Source organism: Pseudomyrmex gracilis, unplaced genomic scaffold, assembly GCF_002006095.1.
Source record: "Pseudomyrmex gracilis isolate BER0280 unplaced genomic scaffold, ASM200609v1 scaffold_656, whole genome shotgun sequence".
NCBI classification, from domain to species: Eukaryota; Metazoa; Arthropoda; class Insecta; order Hymenoptera; family Formicidae; genus Pseudomyrmex; species Pseudomyrmex gracilis.
In genome coordinates this window covers 9,377-18,647 of record NW_018021240.1, presented here as the reverse complement: position 1 = coordinate 18,647, position 9,271 = coordinate 9,377, and positions in this window count along the sequence as shown.

Genomic DNA, 9,271 nt, shown 5'->3' with positions numbered 1-9,271 from the left:
AATCAGTAACAGTCAGGAATAAAGTACCAATCGGTAATAATCAGTCCAGTTATCTTCCCGACCAAAATCCTCATTTTCCGCCCCGGTAAAGCCAGTACGGCTGACCATAAAGGGAGAACGTACGTTCGACAAGTGTAAACGGTTTCGTCGAACCGTGACCTTGAACACTCGGACGTAACAATGTATACCGTGTGGGCCTGGAGCGTATAAAAATCGTGTGTTCCGCGATGAAATCAATGTAGGCAAAGTGGCACTTCTTGCACTCTTCTACCGGTCGATATATCGTTAAATTTTGCGAGCATCTGGCGCACAACACATCCGTGGACTGGGTTCCAATCGAGATGCTGTGGCTTATCACGGCCTCGGGTATCAGGACGTCGTCCGTTTCGTGGGTACACCACGTACAGTAGATCTTGATGTCTAACAGGTTAAGATAAGCCAGTACCACCAACCGGCATCGGCCAAGGTTGTACTTCTGCCAAAAATCGAACGCCTCCGTCAACTCGATATACTCGCCGGGTTCACCAGGCGGTGCCGACCGTCCGATGCACATAGGTGGGCCTATGTGTGCTGCATGTGTGACGCTGGTTACTGTTTTCTGCACGAGACCTTTGTTGACGGAGCCCGGCTAAACCGATTCTTGTGAGAGGATCTTTGAGTGAGGTACACCACCTTGCGTCGCTTTTCCATGTACACCCGGAACCGTGGATCCGTCGGGAGGACCGTAGCCGGGTAAACAATTATACCGCGATTAATCGGGATCAACCTCCTCGAGGGTCGAATGATCGAAATCCGCCCTTTGAACCCCTGGTTACTAATAACTCGCGGGACCCGGTTAACGGCGCGTTCCACTGTACTTGTCGTGTGAAATTATGCGGCGCGTCCTTCCGTATCAGTCACACGGGTAGTGTCAAGCACCGCGAGGTCAAAAGATTTGGTGCGCGCGTAGGTTCTTTGAAGGGCCCTCAGGTGGTGCTCCCTGCCTCCACGTCGGGTCCGCTGCCTTTGTCGCGGAAACGTGGCCTTTGGCGGACGGGAAGCCTAGGAATAGATACGACGAATAAGCGTGCAATCTTTATTGCACCGTTCTCACTGTAGTACCCAGGATCAAGACGTGACGAGTGTGCACTCGTGTGCACTTTCCTCATACTTAGGAATGACAGGAAATGACAAGTGTGCACTCGTGTGCACCTTCCTCGTCAACGGAACGACAGGAAGTTACGAGTGTGCACTCGTGTGCATCTCCCTCGCACTTGAGAATGACAGGAAATAACGAGTGTGCACTCGTGTGCATTTTCCTCGTCAACGGAACGACAGGAAGTGACTAATGTGCACTCGTGTGCACTTTCCTCGTCAACGGAATAACAGGAAGTGACGTGTGTGCACTCGTGTGCACCGTTCTCGTACTTTGGAATGACAGGAAATGACAAGTGTGCACTCGTGTTCACCTTGCTCGTCAACGGAACGACAGGAAGTGACGAGTGTGCACTCGTGTGCACTTTCCTCGCACTTGAGAATGACAGAAAATAACGAGTGTGCACTCGTGTGCACCTTCCTCGTCAACGGAACAACAGGAAGTGACGAGTGTGCACTTGTGTGAACCTTCCTCGTCAACGGAATAACAGGAAACGACGCAGGGTGAGCAGGTGTAACTAACAGTAATCAGAACGATGTAAATCGACTAAATATTACACCCGTGTGCGAGGTGCAAAAAAGGAATAATTATTATTATTATTGATATGTACTTTTACTATTCAACAAACTCGAAGTCAGATTCGATCTGCGCACGCAAGGTTATCTTAAGTGTAGACGCAAAAAAGAAGTTATTCTAGGTCTAAAATATTCTGAGTCCCCCAAAAAAAATTACAATATTCTAAGTCTCGACACGAAAAAATTAAAATGTTATAAGTTTTGACACGAAAATAGTAAAATATTCTACGTTCTGACACGAAAAAATTAAAATATTCGAAGTCCCGACACGAAAACATTATAATATTTTAAGTCACGACTGAAAAGAATTATTCCGAACTGACTTTTTCGCGAAGCGAACTGAACAGGATGAATCTCAGAGACAGACTCTGTGTCCGGACCAGTCGCTCCGGCCGTTTATATAGCGTTCCAAATACGCTGACGCTGCACGGTCTCACGAGTCCAGCGGTCACTAGCTCCTGGTCAACGGTCTCGCGGCCGCCAACGGTTCGCTGTCTAACGCGTCCCTTATCTCTGCGCGTGCCTTATCTCAATTTCGGGCCGTTTGCCCAGCCAAGCCAGTGACACTGGCTCCTCGCAAGCAAACTTTGCCTTGGGAACACTTCGCGCACGAATAGTACAGAATATTTTACAACGTTTTGCCTAAATTATCTAAATGTTTATTAAAAGGTTAATTGTACATTTAAGACTACTGAACTAATTTACAAAACGCTACTAATGCTAATTGTTTAACTATTATACAGGACAATAGGTATATATGCGGTTACAATAATAAAGCAGAATTTAATTATTACGGCACAATTATAGAAACGTAAATTATAGAAACAAGTATAACAATGTAAAATTTATTAATAAAAACACGCGGTAATAATAATTAATTCATAACATAAATAACCATACTAACAGCAGTGGCCACCATCGGGGAGTTGAAAAGTTCCCGAAAAGTCCTGGAATTTATCAACATAATTTTTGACGTATATAAACATTTTGTTTATTAACACATGCTGTGTTTAACGACACATAGTCGATATTGTAAATGTAGGATATCTCGAAAACTAAGACAGCTAGGGCAAACCTAATTTTACAGAGGCCCTTCATTTACTGGTTTGTAAATTATGGCGATGAGTGAAAATACACAATTCAAATATCTCGCAAACCAGAAGAGTTATCGAAAAAAGGTTTTGTGATCCTTTATTTTATTACTTAAATGCAAACTACCACAAAATAAAAAGGTAATAATTTTAATTATTTAAACAATTGTTTGTTAACAACAATAGTTAGACGTTTTGAAACACACTGGTATTTTGCAGTTTTTTACGCTGAAAACGCGATGGTGCAAACCGTTTTTCTTTATCTCTTTTAGTTTCTGAAATACTAATTGTGCAACTTACGGGTTGCAGCCTGGTTCTGATCTGAGTTACTTACCTTATGACTAACGTCGTTGTTGTGCAACGGCAACACATTGTATACGAGAACTATTTGCAGAAGCGGAACGTTGTCAATCGGAATTTTGTGTCGCATTGCATTGTTGTAATTACCAATGGCTCTGCCGTTTCGTCCGCCTGATCTTTGACGCTTGGGTCGTGGAAAGCAGTTGGTAAAATCGATCATGTGTCTCGTCAAATCTAAATGTGTTATAACCATGGATTTTTTCTTGCGCTTGTACTCCTGCGGCGAGAATATCACTATGTCGGACGTACCTTAGCGCGGTCGTCAACGCAAAATGGCACTTGGTGCAGCATATCTACAACTTTTCGCGCGACCGCGAAATCGGATGTCTGTTTGCGCGCTCGCTTCGCGGACGACGACGGTTGTTTTGTCGACCATTTATCGATTCCGACCGAACTCGCACGTTAACGCAGACATGCCGAGAAACCGGAGGGGGTGGCGAACGTTTTGTTGCTTGATGATGCGGTGACGAACGATGAGTCGGTCGACGCCTCAAAGAAGGGTTCGTCGATCGATCCATGTTCAAAGATTCCGACGTGTCGATCTGATCCGAATGAAACCAATCGCCGCAAGCTTCCCGCAGTGAGCTTAAGTATTGTACCGCCAAATATATCTCATCTGTGACGAAACAATTGTCGCCGTTGCAACCCATATGTTGACGCGACGGTACCAAAAGATTCGTCGGACTAAAATGATTGTTCGACGAACTAAGACGTTCGTTCGACGGATTAAAATGTTAGTTAGTTCCATGGATCACAACGTTTGTTAAATGTCAGCTAAACGCAGCGTTTTTGTTCGATGCGGTGAACAACAATTGCAACACCGACGTTCGTCTTGTGATTAACGCGAGTTCGGTTTTACGTGATTAATGTGCGCGCAAAAGAAACAATTACAGGTACGTGTTTACGTAATTGTTTGTTTGCGCGCGCGACGCATGGGTTATCACTTCGCGCAGTTCTATCACGGGATTGCCGTTTACCACACGGCGTCCGGCAAACATACGTCAAAACACGTGAAAGTTCAGTTGTTCGGTTTCGACGTACCGGTTGTTAACGAGTACACGCGAGTAAACGTTGCGCGCTTTGACGTCACATTGAACGAAATACTCAATGACTTGTTGTTGCACCACAAAGCAAACGTGTGCAAACGAGTCGCCAACGACAGCAATGCGGTTGCGTCAATTAAGTGTAGTTTTCATTGTTCCATTTGAGACGTTTTGTGCACGAATATAGCGCACGTTCCATGTCAAAACAATTGTTTCAATTGCGTTCGACCATGGTTTGCTATGTCCGACAGTCTCTTGCCGCTGTGAGCCAACAGTAACAACCCGTACGCAAACAATTTGTCGTCGTTGTCGTTGCGTCGTTTGCTCGTTGCGCACGTCTATTCCGTTCTTTCGCGTTACGACGTCGTCGCACTATTAGAGAATCGCCGTGTACGCTGGATCACTTAAAACGTATATTTGCATTTGCATTTGCTAAACGTCGCGGTTCTGCGCAACCTTTTGGTTTGTCCGTTATTGTTTGTTCATAACAACGCTGAGCGTTCGCTGCTTCGTTGTCCTGACATCGTAGAGCGTAACGCAATGTTTTGATCGCTATCGAACCAACGACGTCCCATGCAAACTTCGAATTGTTCGCTTCAAGCGCCAACACTATTTGCATATACAAAAAGGAATAGCCGTATTGCAGCACCTGGTCGACGAGATATTGAACGCAGATCTCGGTCTAAATCGCATCATCGTATTTGTTCTCCATCAAACCAACGTTGAATACGGTGCAAAACAGGGCGTGTTAGTTTCTCTCGTGCTTGGATTGCTTTCGTCGCAATTGATAGATTGAGATCAATGTTCCCGCGTTGTACGTTTTGTCGGTTACAACGCCACGCGCCGCGTCGTACGTTTTGCCAATTAAAACACTATGCGTCGCGTTGTATCGCGATTCGACAATGCTTTTTGTAAATGTTAACGCCGCGCGTTAAACGGTATGATTCAACGTACGTTGTCGTACGCCTCGTCGATTCTGTGCAAATCGTTGAGCGAGTCATCGGTAGTAGTACCGCGCGCATCGTCGAGCGTTTAAGCGATCTGTCGGTTCTGTGCAAAATGTTGAATTGAGAACAGTAACGCACAAAACTGAACCAAGCGCGCTTTTTGAAGCGACATTGTTTACATCAAGTGTGCGATGGTTTGCAAAGTGTCCGTTATTTACTTATTCTACCGCCACCGTTTGAAGCAAAGGCAACATTTGTCTCTTTAACCACGAATTTTGTGATACGCGCTATTGCTTTATCGCGGAACCATTGCGCGAAAAATAGACAACGGTGGACAAGTACGAACCAAAAGTTTGCACGTACCATTGCGTTTTGTTTCTTTTGAACAAATACGTCGTCGAGTTGTTCAAGCACCGTCGCGAAATTGTACTGCGCACAGCAAACAGTTCATCCAACGCGGCCATGTGGAATTCGTTGCACAACACAGGCACGTTTATCGTCACGGGAATCTTCACCTTTGCGTATTCGATCGGTTGCATGACTATAAATGCTCCGTCAACTACTGAATTTTCTTTGATCAAATTGTACATTCGCGCAACCGTTTGTCGAGTAAACGTTTCGTGCACATTTTCATACTGTACACGGTTTGAAAATTGATGGAGCAATTTTGTTGGCGACGATTTCAATTCCTCGCGCACCGCCGTTACCATCGAACTTGATGTCCACCGGAACGAACGTTTTCGCTAAGAGTCCGTCGTCGTTTTTGCTAAGTGTCAGTTGCAACCGTCGTTACGCGTATCAAATTCTTTCCAAAACGACGAAAGTACGTACGGAATGCGAATTGCTCGTATTCTTTTTTTTGCGGACACGCGGTTGCGCAAGGAACGTATTGGTAAATTTCGTTCGGGTGATTTTGATTCACCGAAGCGACACTAACGATCGTTTGCGGTCGCTGCAAAGGCGCGACAAGCTTCGCAAGTAGGTGCTTTCCACAGTAGCAATATTTTGATATATTTCCACAAATGCACGTTGTGTTACGTCCTGGTCGGTCGCGGCTACTAGGAATAAAAAGGGAAATTTGTTCTCGGACCATCTAATGAGAGGTACCGCTAATTTTGTGTAGAAACCCAAAATCGCTCGCAGGAAGGAAATCACTTACGAAAAAATAGGAGGAACTTAACACAATGAAGGTAATATACGTGATTTCCAAAGAAAATAAACACTGTATAGTCGTTACAATTGCGTGTTCCGATCAAGGTGAGTTGAACAACAATGTAAGTGTGTTTTTTATCGCTCGTATCTGTATCGCATCTCTACATGTAAACATATGTTTATTACAATGTTTTCCACAAAGATCGATCGATCGTAATGCTATACGAATCAATTGTACGGAGTGACATTAGCAACGTACAATCTGAATAGTTGCGCGCATCAAAACATTTAACGGTGCGAGCAGCAGCGGGCGATTATCAACAGCGTCGTGCAGTAAGCACCCGAAGCAAACTCAACGCGTGACGTTAACGGAACTGTTTGAACGAAGACTTCGGGAAGCGGAGTTGAAGTCGTCCAACTTTTTAATGAATCGGTTAATTCTGAGTTGGACCGGCAGTTGGACGACTTGATAGCAGCAATCTTTGTAACACACGTGCGTGATTGCGGTAATGTGCGATTTCTAGCTCTGCCGACGTTGTGCAAAAAACTAGTGCAGCAGCTATTCAAGAGCGCTAAAACATATGCTTATGAGATTTCTCGCGCTGACGACGACTCGCAACCGTCGGCATTAAAATACAAAAAACATATCTGTAAAGACCGCTGTGGTGCGACGCGGCCACCGATTCGTCGGCCCCTTTTTCGTTCGCAGCAAAACCGACTTTTGCGCTCTGTGGCATCCCGGAACGTATTCAACAATGCCATTGCGCGGTACGTGCGACTTGTTGGTAACTCGAGTGTCAATGCTCGTACAGTGCGACGAATTTGGCGATATAAATATGTACGCGTGCAACAAATGTTACACTAAGTGCCAAACAAACGTATGCTTCACGGCCATGCAGACGTCGCTTTGTTGCGATGGGCGACACTTTGTNGAAATTGCCAACNACAANGTTGTTGTGGTGCAAANTGTGCTACCGCGAATCTNTGATCAAAGTTGTANGTANTTNNAATTCGCACGGTCGTATCTTACGGTCGTTGGAACGAAAACATTGAGAAAGTCACACCACTCGCGAATTCCTGCAACCAATAGGTCAACGAGAACAAGGCTTACGCCGCGTCGCAACCTGTGACGATGTGTCGTTGCGAAACTGAAAGCACGTGGTACACTTGCAACTATCCGTCGCGATTGTTGCCCTTGTGCTGTTTTGAAATTACGTTACGATATTACACGATAGACGATCCTACCAACACAATTATGGTTGGAACAACCGTTAAAACATACAAATACTTGTCGCTGTCAATGTTACAGGACTGATACATTTTGCGCAATCCCAACAATGCGATAAAGTGGTTGCGTCAACACGGTAGATTTGCGCTTTATCAGCGTTATCCGGCGCGATTGAAATTGCTCCGGACCGCATATGTCGCGTTTAACGGCAACGGGATATCTAATAACGACGGTCTTAGACATGTCAACAATTGGGACTTCGTCGTCTTGGCGCAAGGTGGTTTTGGCCAGATACACAAGTGACGCGACACGATTACGTGCTCCTAGAGCGGCAAAACTTTTACGAGATGTATAAAAAGTACGCACCTTTGGATTACTCACGCGACCTGGTCGTACGATTGTTTTATGTCGACATTGTGTGTTTGCGTTTTGCGACGACACGGTTGCAATGTCGCCAACAATATTGAATGTATGTCTCGTTAAAACAATCGCTCTGTCGATCCAAGGGTACGACGAAATACACGGTTGATAATTATGTACGACATCAAAAACTTTGTTTTGTTCGCAAATCTGTAGATGCAAGAGAGCGCATGTCCGATGCGTTTGACGATTGCTCAAACGTTGCGGCGGTAAAAGTTAAACGCGCTATTAAAACAACCAAACGCATTACCGATAAGTACGACAACGGCAGCGGTCGCGACGCGTCGCGTTTGATACGTCCGACAAACGCAACGCACGACATCAACCGATTGGATACCGTGTGTAACCGTTCAACTTGTATTGGATCCGTTTTGCGCTCCGGCCACAGACTGTCACCCCGAACATAAACAGTTACCAAAAAAACTGGCGGTGCTTCTCGGGTGCAATAGAACGCGTTTAATGGCGTAGTTTGTGCGCGATTAAATTATCTTTAACGGCTCTGAAAGTGTGGTTAACGGACGACACTGTGACTGTAAACGTTGCACGATTTTAGAGGCGTTGTTCGATCAGAACGACGCATAGAACGTTATCTTTGACAAATTGGCTTGGTTATCGATTGACGTGGAACGATCCGCCAATAATATAAAGAAGCTCGGCCGTCGCGTGGTAGGACTGCAATTAGAAACAAACGCGTAACTAGAAAACGCGCCTATAATATTCGATCAATGTCGCAATGAGTATATACGGGTTTGGAAATGGATCTTAGAATCAACCTTTTAACGAAAGTGTCCATATTTGCACCACCTAAAATTTCAAACGATTAGTAGACGGAAATGTACGATTCTACGAAACATCTTTTGTACATTGCTTGTTTGGACGTTACTCCGCTCGTGGTGAAAGCTGCAAGAGTGTGCTCGACCGAAGAGGACTTCGTGTGCGCTCTGTTGCACCTAATAAACTTCAGCACCTAATAAACTTCAGCAACAAAATTCGATATCTCCAAAAGTACAAACAGTTGGATCTGTGCTTCACGGTGGACAGCAGATCACACCGGGCAAAGCGACAAACGCAGAGGCATTAGTCGTATGTTGGAATATCGTTCGATCGTCGCGCAAATGAACACGATCACGTTCGACGCGTCTGCGAACGAATCGATCAGCGATGGGCGTGTTCCGTTTGACCACAGTACGATTCGACACCGATCGATTCGACACCAAATTAGTGGACACAAAATTATTGGACACAGATTTATTCGCCACCAAATTATTCGACACCGTACGATTCGACACCAAATTATTCGACACCGTACGATTCGACACC